This window comes from Mytilus galloprovincialis, chromosome 7 (assembly GCF_965363235.1).
Source record: "Mytilus galloprovincialis chromosome 7, xbMytGall1.hap1.1, whole genome shotgun sequence".
NCBI classification, from domain to species: Eukaryota; Metazoa; Mollusca; class Bivalvia; order Mytilida; family Mytilidae; genus Mytilus; species Mytilus galloprovincialis.
In genome coordinates this window covers 91,033,088-91,045,671 of record NC_134844.1, presented here as the reverse complement: position 1 = coordinate 91,045,671, position 12,584 = coordinate 91,033,088, and the positions used below count along the sequence as shown (strand labels likewise).

At 31.9% G+C, this 12,584-nt stretch overlaps 1 long non-coding RNA gene across 1 annotated transcript in view; it reads left to right on the top strand.

The window, feature by feature from the left end:
• The window catches only part of LOC143082049 (uncharacterized), a 43,249-nt gene extending 31,273 nt beyond the window's left edge, over window positions 1-11,976 (top strand). The window contains exons 2-4 of the long non-coding RNA XR_012980238.1: window positions 10,519-10,693; window positions 11,299-11,322; window positions 11,884-11,976. This is a non-coding gene — a long non-coding RNA (uncharacterized LOC143082049). The remainder of the gene's footprint in view (window positions 1-10,518; window positions 10,694-11,298; window positions 11,323-11,883) is intronic.
• The last annotated feature ends 608 nt before the right edge of the window (window positions 11,977-12,584 follow it).

The following is a 12,584-nucleotide window of genomic DNA, read 5'->3' as shown; positions in this document are numbered from 1 at the left end:
AATTTGATGAAATTTGTTTAAAAAAATACATTTGAATATAAAATATACCAAATACATTTTTTTTATAGCCCTCAATATTGTGACTTGAGGGGACCATATTTCATCAGTCTTTTATCTGGTTTGTCATACATTTTAAAATCAATATGAAAATCCTAGACTTAAAAGTTGACATAAGTTTAGTTTTGACTGACTCTTTGAAGTCAGAACATGATTTGACCTGTTAAAGTCAGTTTACAGAGAAAATTAAATCCAATCAAAACTAGGTATTCTTCTTTTAAGCCCCCCCCCCCCCCCCCTTTTTTTTCCCTTTTATCTGAATCTGCTACTGTTGAGTTAATTAATTGATAAGTTTATTAGAAACAATTCAGTCAAATGGTTTAAAATAACATATTTTACAACCAAAAGTTCCATGTGTTAACTTAACAGAAAAGAAAGGTCATGAAAATACAGAAATGTAATAAAATTTAAAGATGATTTGATGAAATTTGTAAACAAAATATATTTGAATATAAAATATTAGTTCTCATTATTGTGACTTTATTATTGGGTGTCTTTTATCTAGTTTTCCCATACGTTCTTAAATGCATATATTTATGACAATGCCAGACTTAACAGTTGTAATAATAAATTAAAGTGAAGTTTTTGACTGACTCTTTGAAGTCAGAACATAATTTGACCAGTTTAAAACAAAATGCATTTAAATATTGAATAATCAATATGCAAAATAAACTTTTTTATAGTCCTCATTATTGCGCTGTATGGGGACCTTATTTCCTCTGTCTTTTATCTGGCTTTTCCGTACATTTTTAAATCAATATGAAAAAACTAGACTTAAAAGTTGAAATAAGTTTAAATGGGACTGACTTTTTGAAGTCAGAACACGATTTGACCTGTTAAAGTCAGTTGACAGGAAAAAAATGTCCTATCAAAGCTAGGTGTTCTTCCTCTAATCCCCCTCCCCACTAAATATCAATCTGCTACTGTTGAGTTAATTAAGGTAGATCATAAGTAAATCTTTTTTGAGACAGAATTTTCTTATACTTAGCCAGAATGAAGACTTTAATATGCTCTTTTCAAAAATATAATAAAAAGTAGGGGTCACCGTGCTATTTTTCAAGCTATGAGTAATTGAAAATTGCCTAAATTTGGTTACATTGTTAATGGAAAAACACAATTGTGTGCATAAAAAATAATCTATGAGATAGAATTTTGAAATAAATTGTGAAAAGATTGGTTTTGTAATATGTTTTAAGAAAATAAAAAGAAAAAATGGTGTCACCGAACTTGTTTTCTTGCTACAAGTAAAAAGAAAAAAATTCCCTATCTGTCCAGTATAAATTTTTTACTAAAAGAGTTATCTTCCCTTAAATGGCTCATTTGAAAAAAATGATTCAAAAAGCATAATAAAATGATATTTGTTTAATTATTTTGAATTATACAATAAATTGCCAAGTTTTCTTTATATTATTAAACAGTCTAACCATCAAATTGCAAATCTGTCTCCAAATTTGCAGATTTAGGCAAATAACTAGACCGATTTTTTACTGTGATTGTTCAATCCAAGATGGCGGTATACCATGAATCTACCTTAATTATTGAGTTTTTTAGAAACAATTCAGTCAAATGGTTATTAAAATATAAATTTTTTTTGCAACCACAAGTTCCATGTGTTAACTTAACAGAAAAGAAAAGTCATGAAAATACAGAAATAATACAATATATTTTTTTTTAGATAATTTGATGAAAATCTCTAAAAAACAAAATGCATTTGAATATTGAATATATCAAATAAAAATGTTCGATCCATTTTTAAATCTATGTGAAAATCCTGGACTTAAAAGTTGAAATAAGTTTAGTTTTGACAGACTCTTTGAAGTCAGAGCATGATTTGACCTGTTAAAGTCAGTTTACAGAAAAAAAAAATCCAATAAAAACTAGGTTTCTTCATCTTAGCCCCCCCTTTTTTTCCCTTATTTGAATCTGCTACTGTTGAGTTAAAAAAAAAATTATGAAACAATTCAGTCAAATGGTTTTTAGAATAATGTTTTTTACAACCAAAAGTTCTATTTGTTAACTTAACAGAAAAAAAGTCATGAAAATACGGAAATAGAATAAATTTTTAAGATATTAATTTGATGAAATTTGTTAACAAAATACATTTGAATATAAAATATACCAAATACATTTTTGTATAGTCCTCATTATTGTGACTTAAGGGGACCTTATTTCATCAGTCTTTTATCTGGTTTCCCATACATTTTAAAATCAATATGAAAATCCTAGACTTAAAAGTTGAAATAAGTTTAGTTTTGACTGACTCTTTGAAGTCAGAACATGATTTGACCTGTTAAAGTCAGTTTACAGAGAAAATTAAATCCAATCAAAACTAGGTATTCTTCTTCTAAGCCCCCCTCTCCCCCTTTTTCCCTTATCTGAATCTGCTACTGTTGAGTTAATTAATTGATAGGTTTATTAGAAACAATTCAGTCAAATGGTTTAAAATAATATATTTTACAACCAAAAGTTCCATGTGTTAACTTAACAGAAAAGAAAGGTCATGAAAATACAAAAATATAATAAAATTTAAAGATGATTTGATGAAATTTGTAAACAAAATATATTTGAATAAAAAATATACCAAACACATTTTTTTATAGTCCTCATTATTGTGACTTTATTAGTGGGTGTCTTTTATCTGATTTTCCCTTACATTCTTAAATGCATATGACAATGCCAGACTAAGAAGTTGTAATAATTAGCTAAAGTGAAGTTTTTGACTGACTCTTTAAAGTCAGAACATAATTTGACCGGTTTAAAACAAAATACATTTAAATAATGAATATGCAAAATAAACTTTTTTATAGTCCTCATTATTGCGCCGTATGGGGACCTTATTTCCTCTGTCTTTTATCTGGTTTTTCCGTACATTTTAAAATCAATATGAAAAAACTAGACTTAAAAGTTGAAATAGTTTAGTTTGGACTGACTCTTTGAAGTCAGAACACGATTTGACCTGTTAAAGTCAGTTGACAGAAAAAAAATGTCCAATCAAAACTAAGTCTTCTTCCTTTACGCCCCTTCCATATCTGAATCTGCTACTGTTGAGTTAATTAATTCATATTTTTTTTTAAGAAACAATTCAGTCAAATGGTTTTTAAAATAATGTTTTTTAAAACCGAAAGTTCCAAATGTTAATTTAACAGAAAAAAAGTCATGAAAATACAGAAATATAATAAAATTTTAAAATAATTTGGAGAAATTTGTTAACAAAATACATTTGAATATTAAATAATAGTATACCAAATACACTTTTTTATAGTCCACATTTTTGTGACTTTATTATAGGGTGTCTTTTATCTGAGTTTCTTATACATTCTTAAATGCATATGTCACAATCCCAGACTTAAAGTTGCAATACTTAATTAAAGTATAGTCTTTTAATGACTCCTTGAAGTCAGAACATAATGTGACTTGTTCAAGTCAGTTTGCACAACAGGATTTACCTCAATGAAATATTAAGATATCAAAAATATACCAAATTATCTTTTATATATATAGTTCTTATAATTGTGACTTAATTTTTTGTGATTTTTTTTCCTACTTGTATCCATACAGCCTAGAGGTATAGGGGAGGGTTGAGATCTCATAAACATGTTTAACCCCATCGCATTTTTGCGCCTGTCCCAAGTCAGGAGCCTCTGGCCTTTGTTAGTCTTGTATTTTTTTAATTTTAGTTTCTTGTGTACAATTCGGAAATTAGTATGGCGTTCATTATCACTGAACTAGTATATATTTGTTTAGGGGCCAGCTGAAGGATGCCTCCGGGTGCGGGAATGTCTCGCTACATTGAAGACCTGATAGTGACCTTCTGCTGTTGTTTTTTCTATGGTCGGGTTGTTGTCTCTTTGACACATTCCCCATTTCCATTCTCAATTTTAACAATCACATCACAATCATGACAATCATGATAATGCACGACTTTTACAGAACTTTGCAAGCAATTTAGTTTTTGACAGACTCTTTTAAGTCAGAACATGATTTGACCTGTTTAAGTCAATTTGTCCGAACATGCCCATTTGACCTGTTTAAGTCAATTTGTCTGAACATGATTTGACCTGTTCAAGTCAGATTGCAGAACAAATTTTCCAATCAAAGCTAGGTGTACTTCCTTCAAGCCCTGCTTCTGAATCTGCCATTTGTGAATTTATTTGATAAATGTTTAGAAACAATTAAGTCAAATGGTTATTTATTTTAGGGGATCTTACATATATATATATTTCTTATGTCTGAGGTTCCCATACTTTCATTTAATATCATATGTCAGTGCCCCACTCTAAAAATTTCAATAAATTTAGTTTTGGGCTGACTGCTTTAAGTCAAAACATGATTTGACCTGTTTAAAAGAAATTGCATTTAAATATTGAATATACCAAATATTTTTTTTTATAGTCCTCATTGTGACTTTAGGGGACCTTTAATATTTTCTCTGTCCTATATCTGGCTTTCCCATACATTTTTAAATCAATATGACAGTACTAGACTTAAAGGTTGAAATAAGTTTGTTTGAGTCAGTTTGCACAACAGTATTTACCTCAATGAAATATTAAAATAATAAATGTTTTGCTCTTGATAAATTTAGCTAAAAGTGGATGAGAATAGATCCCTTTTTTTTTCCTTGGAAGATTTGAAGTATTGTCATGGTACTAGTAAATGTATCCAATATTGTATTTTATAAATCTTTTGATATTGACAGAAAATTGTATGATCCATTTTTTCTGCTTTGGTTTTTGTTTGTATTTTGAAATGATTGAATTTGATGAGAAAAAAATATTATGTTAAGATTCTGGAAAGAAGAAGGTATGATGAGCCCACTTTTTAAACTCTTTGATTCGAAACTAGTAATCACTATATTTTATGGAGATTGATAACAAAGTGGTAGTAATGACTGCTTCAAGTCAGAACAAAAATGACCTCTCTAAGTCAAAATTCATTAAAAAGGGACATAAATCTTATTAGAATATGAAGATATTAAGTCACAATATTTTATGCAAAAGCTGACCTGTGGAAGTCATTTTATGATAAATTAAAGTCTGACATAAACTGACCTGTACAAGTCATATTCTGTTGAGTGCAAGAAGGGAGACAACACTTACATCAAATTATATCTGACCTATGGAAGTCATTTTATTCTGACTTGTTTATGTCAGAGCTCTGACTGCCTAGAGGCTAGTAATCCTACATGTAAGGTGTGACGCACTACCATACAAACAAGCATACTGTCCCTGATAAGATTTGAGGATAAAGGATCTGAACCAAACCAATACCTAGAGGCTAGTAATCCTACATGTAAGGTGTGACGAACTACCATACAAACAAGCATACTGCCCCTGATAAGTTTTGAGGATAAAGGATCTGTACCAAACCAATACCTAGAGGCTAGTAATCATACATGTAAGGTGTGACGAACTACCATACAAACAAGCATACTGCCCCTGATAAGTTTTGAGGATAAAGGATCTGAACCAAACCAATACCTAGAGGCTAGTAATCCTACATGTAAGGTGTGACGAACTACCATACAAACAAGCATACTGCCCCTGATAAGTTTTGAGGATAAAGGATCTGAACCAAACCAATACCTAGAGGCTAGTATATATAATCCTACATGTAAGGTGTGACGAACTACCATACAAACAAGCATACTGCCCCTGATAAGTTTTGAGGATAAAGGATCTGAACCAAACCAATACCTAGAGGCTAGTAATCCTACATGTAAGGTGTGACGCACTACCATACAAACAAGCATACTGCCCCTGATAAGTTTTGAGGATAAAGGATCTGAACCAAACCAATACCTAGAGGCTAGTAATCCTACATGTAAGGTGTGACGCACTACCATACAAACAAGCATACTGCCCCTGATAAGTTTTGAGGATAAAGGATCTGAACCAAACCAATACCTAGAGGCTAGTAATCCTACATGTAAGGTGTGACGAACTACCATACAAACAAGCATACTGCCCCTGATAAGTTTTGAGGATAAAGGATCTGAACCAAACCAATACCTAGAGGCTAGTAATCCTACATGTAAGGTGTGACGCACTACCATACAAACAAGCATACTGCCCCTGATAAGTTTTGAGGATAAAGGATCTGAACCAAACCAATACCTAGAGGCTAGTAATCCTACATGTAAGGTGTGACGAACTACCATACAAACAAGCATACTGCCCCTGATAAGTTTTGAGGATAAAGGATCTGAACCAAACCAATACCTAGAGGCTAGTAATCCTACATGTAAGGTGTGACGCACTACCATACAAACAAGCATACTGCCCCTGATAAGTTTTGAGGATAAAGGATCTGAACCAAACCAATACCTAGAGGCTAGTAATCCTACATGTAAGGTGTGACAAACTACCATACAAACAAGCATACTGTCCCTGATAAGTTTTGAGGATAAAGGATCTGAACCAAACCAATACCTAGAGGCTAGTAATCATACATGTAAGGTGTGACAAACTACCATACAAACAAGCATACTGTCCCTGATAAGTTTTGAGGATAAAGGATCTGAACCAAACCAATACCTAGAGGCTAGTAATCATACATGTAAGGTGTGACGAACTACCATACAAACAAGCATACTGCCCCTGATAAGTTTTGAGGATGAGGATCTGAACCAAATTAGGATAGCAAAATATTAAATATTTGGAAGGTTGGCACAAATAGACATGGTGTTTATACTAATATTATCCAAGTGCAAGGTTTTTCAGGGCTAGGTTTAAAACGTATGATAAATTCAAAACGGAAATATGCAGCAGGACAGACAATCTTTGCAGATAAATAAATTATGGGTTGTAATGCTTGTTTGATTAACAGAAATCTGGACATGCATTACATGAATCATTTGTGAATACAGATAAATTAATGAGCCCTTAGAATTGTGGAAAAGGAGGGGATTTTATTCATCACTAGTACACTAGATACATTTATAAATATGTTTCTGTCAGTATCTTTTATGTTTTAAGAATTATCTTGTTCTGTGATGTCCTGGTGATCTCATGAAGTGACAAAGTCAAGCAGAAATCATCTGTTTCTGCTTTACAAAAGATAAAATTTGAGTCCTCTACAAGGTCTCTCAGAACGTTCCTTTCAAAGAATAGATGAAAATTTGATTTTTGATAAAATCCATCTCCCTTAACCAATGCATTGCAGCATACGGATATGCTTTCTTTCCCCTGCCGGCCTCTTTGACATTACTCTTGGCAGACTTTTTCTATTCCATGTCATTTAAATGTTTGCTCCCAATACAGTGTAAGGCAAGCGCTTTTAGGAATTTGATTTGAAATAAGTAAAGCCAGGAACAAACTCGGTGGATACGATCAAATTCTGGCACAATTTCGATTTTTTTTAAATTAAAAAAAATAGATTTCTGAAACACAAATAAAATTATTTGGGCGGCAAGTTTTTCAGTGGGTCGGGTGGCAATGCCAAACAAATGAAATTTTATTTTAGGCCTAGCGTTTCTTTGTTTACATTGTATATGATGTCATAACTTAAATAACGTCACAACTAAAATCCCTAACAACAGAACCAAAATCGGAAACGTTACGGTATTTCCGTTCTGAAATTAAGATATGTTTGAATTAAAAAAAGATCATATACTTCGTCCCCTTTCACAGGTAACGCCTGCCTCATATTAAACCACATTCCGAACTATTTTGGAAGTGTTGAAACACACATAATTTTGTCATTGCCGGATATGCAGAGTTGTTTGGTTTTATTGATCATACAGCTAAATTTTAATTTTATCTTCATTATATATATGTGTGTTAAGAATCAGAGTTGTAACTTGTCATTATGTCCCGTAATTAGGGGCCCTTAATTGTAAAATAAAGAACTTTTAACTTTGAACTTACCGTTCCGGTGGTACTTTTTTTTGTAACTGGTATCTTTTGACTTTTCCTTTCCCTACAGATGTAAATTCTGATTTTCTCCAAGTTTATATATGTGCCTTAAGCTTTCTATTAATTGTCGTCCGGCATATAAATAACTTAGAAAAAATATCAGATCAATGATAGATTTCTCAACTTATGCAAAATGTAAACAAATTTTGACCTCATGGTTTTTATGCCCCACCTACGATAGTAGAGGGGCATTATGTTTTCTGGTCTGTGCGTCCGTCCGTTCGTTCGTTCGTCCGTTCGTCCGTCCGTCTGTCCCGCTTCAGGTTAAAGTTTTTGGTCGAGGTAGTTTTTGATGAAGTTGAAGTCCAATCGACTTCAAACTTGGTACACATGTTCCCTATGATATGATCTTTCTAATTTTAATTTTTTAATTAGAGATTTTACCCCAATTTCACGGTCCACTGAACATAGAAAATGATAGTGCGAGTGGGGCATTCGTGTACTGAGGACACATTCTTGTTCGTAATTGTACTGAACAGTTCCGCCCTAAATATATCGTCCTAGATAGTGACTCCACTTCGGCACTTGTTCATTCGCATGTACCATGTTCCGTTTAAAATAAAGATTATTTTTATTATACTTAATAAAAAACTGCATAATATTAATAAATATTTGTTTGCGACATCCTTGATTTATTTTCATAATACCGTTACCGTGACGGATCAACTTTTGGCCGATATAATTTGGGACGATATTGTCACCTCTATGTCATGTATGTGAGCTGACATAATCTGTGCTCTTGGAATATTTCTGTACCTTCCCAATTCAATGCCTAGAGAATGATCACTCAGTCTAAATTTAACTGTCTATGTATAAAATTATTGCAATTTAAATATTCCTCAGACTGACAATTAGTTTTTAATTTCCCATTAAGACAAAGTTTGGATGAGGAATCCAATTTTGAAAGTTTATTTAAAGTAGTGTTTTCATATTCCTCTGAAACACACTTTTTAATATTACATTTTAACACGTTTTTGATTGCTTAAAAGTTACATTAATATAAGAGTAATTTTCTGGGTTTATTTTCATATCTTTAAAAAATTTATCTGCAAATGAGTACCAAGAATAAATTCCTGCAGAATGTAAATTTATGTTTGTTTGTAAAGATTCTTTAACCAAGGGATTAATATCATTATAGATAAAGATAAACTGTAAGCCGTAATAATGTTCAGCAAAGTAAGATTTACAAACAAATCAACATGACTGAAATGATCAGTTGACCCTTTTAGGAGTTATTGCCCTTTATAGTCAATTTTTAATAATTTTTCGTAAATTTTAGTAATCTTTTACAAAAATCTTCTCCTCTGAAACTAATGGGCCAAATTAAACAAAACTTGGCCACAATCATCAGAGGGGTATCTAGTTTAAAACGTGTCCTGTGACCCGGCCAACCAACCAAGATGGCCGCTATGGCTAAAAATAAAACATAGACATGATAGGGGTAACATGCAGTTTTTGGCTTATAACTCAAAAACATAAGCATTTAGAGCAAATCTGACAAGTTATGAAATTGTTTATCCGGTCAAGATCTATCTGCCCTGAAATTTTCAAATGAATCTGACAACCCATTGTTGGGTTGATGCCCCTTAATTGTTATAATTTGAAGGAAATTTTGCTGTTTTTAAATATGGTTATTATCTTGAATATTATTATAGATAGAGATAAACTGTAAACAGCAATAATGTCCAGCAAAGTAAGATTTACAAATAAGTCAACATGACTGAAATGGTCAGTTGACCCCTTTAGGAGTTATTGCCCTTTATAGTAAATTTTTAATCATTTTTCGTAAATCTTAGTAATCTTCTTCTCTGAAACTACTGGGCCAAATTATTCCAAACATGACCACAATCATCTTTTGGGTATCTAGTTAGAAAAATGTGTCCAGTGACCAGGCCATCCAACTAAGATGGCTGCCACGGTTAAAAATAGAACATAGGGGTAAAATGCAGTTTTTGGCTTATAACTCAAAAACCAAAGCATAAAGAGAAAATCTGACGGGGTTATATTGTTTATCAGGTAAAGATCTATCTGCCCTAACATTTCCAGATGGATCTGACAACCCTTTGTTGTTGGGTTGCTGTCCCTGAATTGGTAATTTTAAGGAAATTTTGCCTTGTTAAGGGCCAAGTGAGCTTTTCTCATCACTTTGCGTCCGGCGTCCGACGTCGTTGTCGTCCGTCGTCGTTAACTTTGACAAAAATCTGCTCATTATTGTTAACAACAATAATGTTCAGCAAATTAAGATCTACAAAAAGTTTATGTGACAAAAATTGTCAATTGACCCCTTTAAGGAGTTATTGCCCTTTAAAGACAATTTTACACAATTTGTTCATCAAGTTTGTTAACATTTAAAAATCTTCTCCTCTGAAACTACTAGGCCAAATACCTGCAAACTTTAATTGAATGTTCCTTAGTTACACTTTACACTTTCAACACATGTCAACATTCAATGATTATCAGTAAAGCAGACAAAACAGATTGTGCACTTTTGTTTACAGGTTTTCATATGTGTATTTGTTTAACATTTTTTATAAAACTTTATTTGCAGTTTCTTATCATGCTAATTGACTGTTGGCAGAAAGGGTATGTAATATAAAGTGGCATTAAGGCCATGAAGACAGACTTTACATAACATGCTGAAGTTGAAATTAGAGTTTGACGAAGGCCCACGTGTAAACCTTTATTGACATTTGCAGAACTTGGACCTACAGATTTCACTTTGGGTATTTAATAAAATTAGCTTAAGATAGGGGCTTTACTTTACTTTAAGTTTTTTTTTAATGATTTATGCTGAACACATGCTGAAACTGATAATATTTTAACAATATAAAAATAAAGAGATGTGGTATGATTGCCAATGGGACCACTCTCCACCAGAGACTAAAAATGACTGAACCAGTTTAGACAAATGGTTGCTACAAAGACTTTTACATTTTCATTTTTCTGATTAAGGGCTATTGTCCTGATTGATTGAAAAATAACTGTTTATGACATTTCTGTGTAATAACTTGCATTCTATTATGAAAGTGCCAATTTTCACTTATACTGCTCAGGAGTTATTGCCCTTGATTGTTTTAACAATGACGCTAAAATGTATGCAAAATCTGAAAGTACAGCATCTATTTAAAAAAAAAGTGATTTGTTCTAAAATTATCTAATACAACTTTATATATGTTATATGATTGTATGTAATAAGACAAGGTTGGTTGCTAATCATATTTCGGAGAAAAACCTAAATATGACATCATGATTACAATTACAATATTCCTCTTCAAATTACACCTCCTGTGTACAAACATGATAAAATGTTTTCTTTTTTCTTTTGTAGGATATAATGGCAAGTTGGGATCAGGTAAGATTTTCTCCTTAAAAGTCAATGGTCATGTGACCTATGTTGTCAATAAACTGTACAGAAAGATACAGGCGTGTAGTATTCTCAGAATTAGAATAGGAGAAAAAGAATATCATTACAGTGAAAAGAATTTCAATATACAAAATTCCAGGGAACAAACAAAGAGACATAAGATATCAAAACTCTTTTCAAGTCAAAGAGAAACTGACGACACCATGGCAAATGTGGCAAAAAATGAAAAACAACCAAAATACAAACAACATTCTTCAAAACATTACATACAAGACCCTACAATACTAACCCCAACAAAAACTCAAAAGGCTCATCTCAAAACTGATGCATAATTAATACAATTGTCTAAAGATTCTTCTAAAAAAAACTCTGAAATTATAGACAATTTCATTCCCTCTTCATACATGTACATTGTCATAGTCATTGTATTTAAATGTTTAATATAAGCTATTGAAACTGTAAACATATAGCTTATTAAATTCAATTATTATATTTATGATACATTTGTATGTTCTAGAGGAAAATGTTAAAACTTTGTTTTGTTTACAGAAACTTCTTACAGCTGCAAGGGAGGGGAATATAAAAGAGGTAGAAATATGTGTCAAGAATGGAGCTAGTTTGGAATGTAGAAGTGATGATAGAGTAAGTGAAGTAAAATGTATTTATTATATATATAGTACACACAATATGAATCAGTTAAACATTGCTCTTCTTAGTGTTCAGTGATTCAATGTTAATTTCTGATAATTGCAAATAGTCTTCAAAATATTAAGAAACATGATTACACATCGCAAATGTATATAGAACTGTTGCTGTCTGATACTTCATAACTGTATACAACTGCCATATTGTGATTGACTTCATTACACTGATGAATACCACTCCAGTGTGTATGTCAAAGGGTTGCTGTCTGATACTTCCTAACTGTATACAACTGAAATATTGTGATTTACTTCATTACACTGATGAATACCACTTCAGTTTGTATGTCAAAGGGTTGCTGTCTGATACTTCCTAACTGTATACAACTGAAATATTGTGATTGACTTCATTACACTGATGAATACCACTCCAGTTTGTATGTCAAAGGGTTGCTGTCTGATACTTCCTTACTGCATGAACTGTATACAACTGACATATTGTGATTTACTTCATTACACTGATGAATAAGACTCTAGTTTGTATGTCAAAGGGTTGCTGTCTGATAATTTGTAAGCGTATACAACTGAAATATTGTGATTTACTTCATT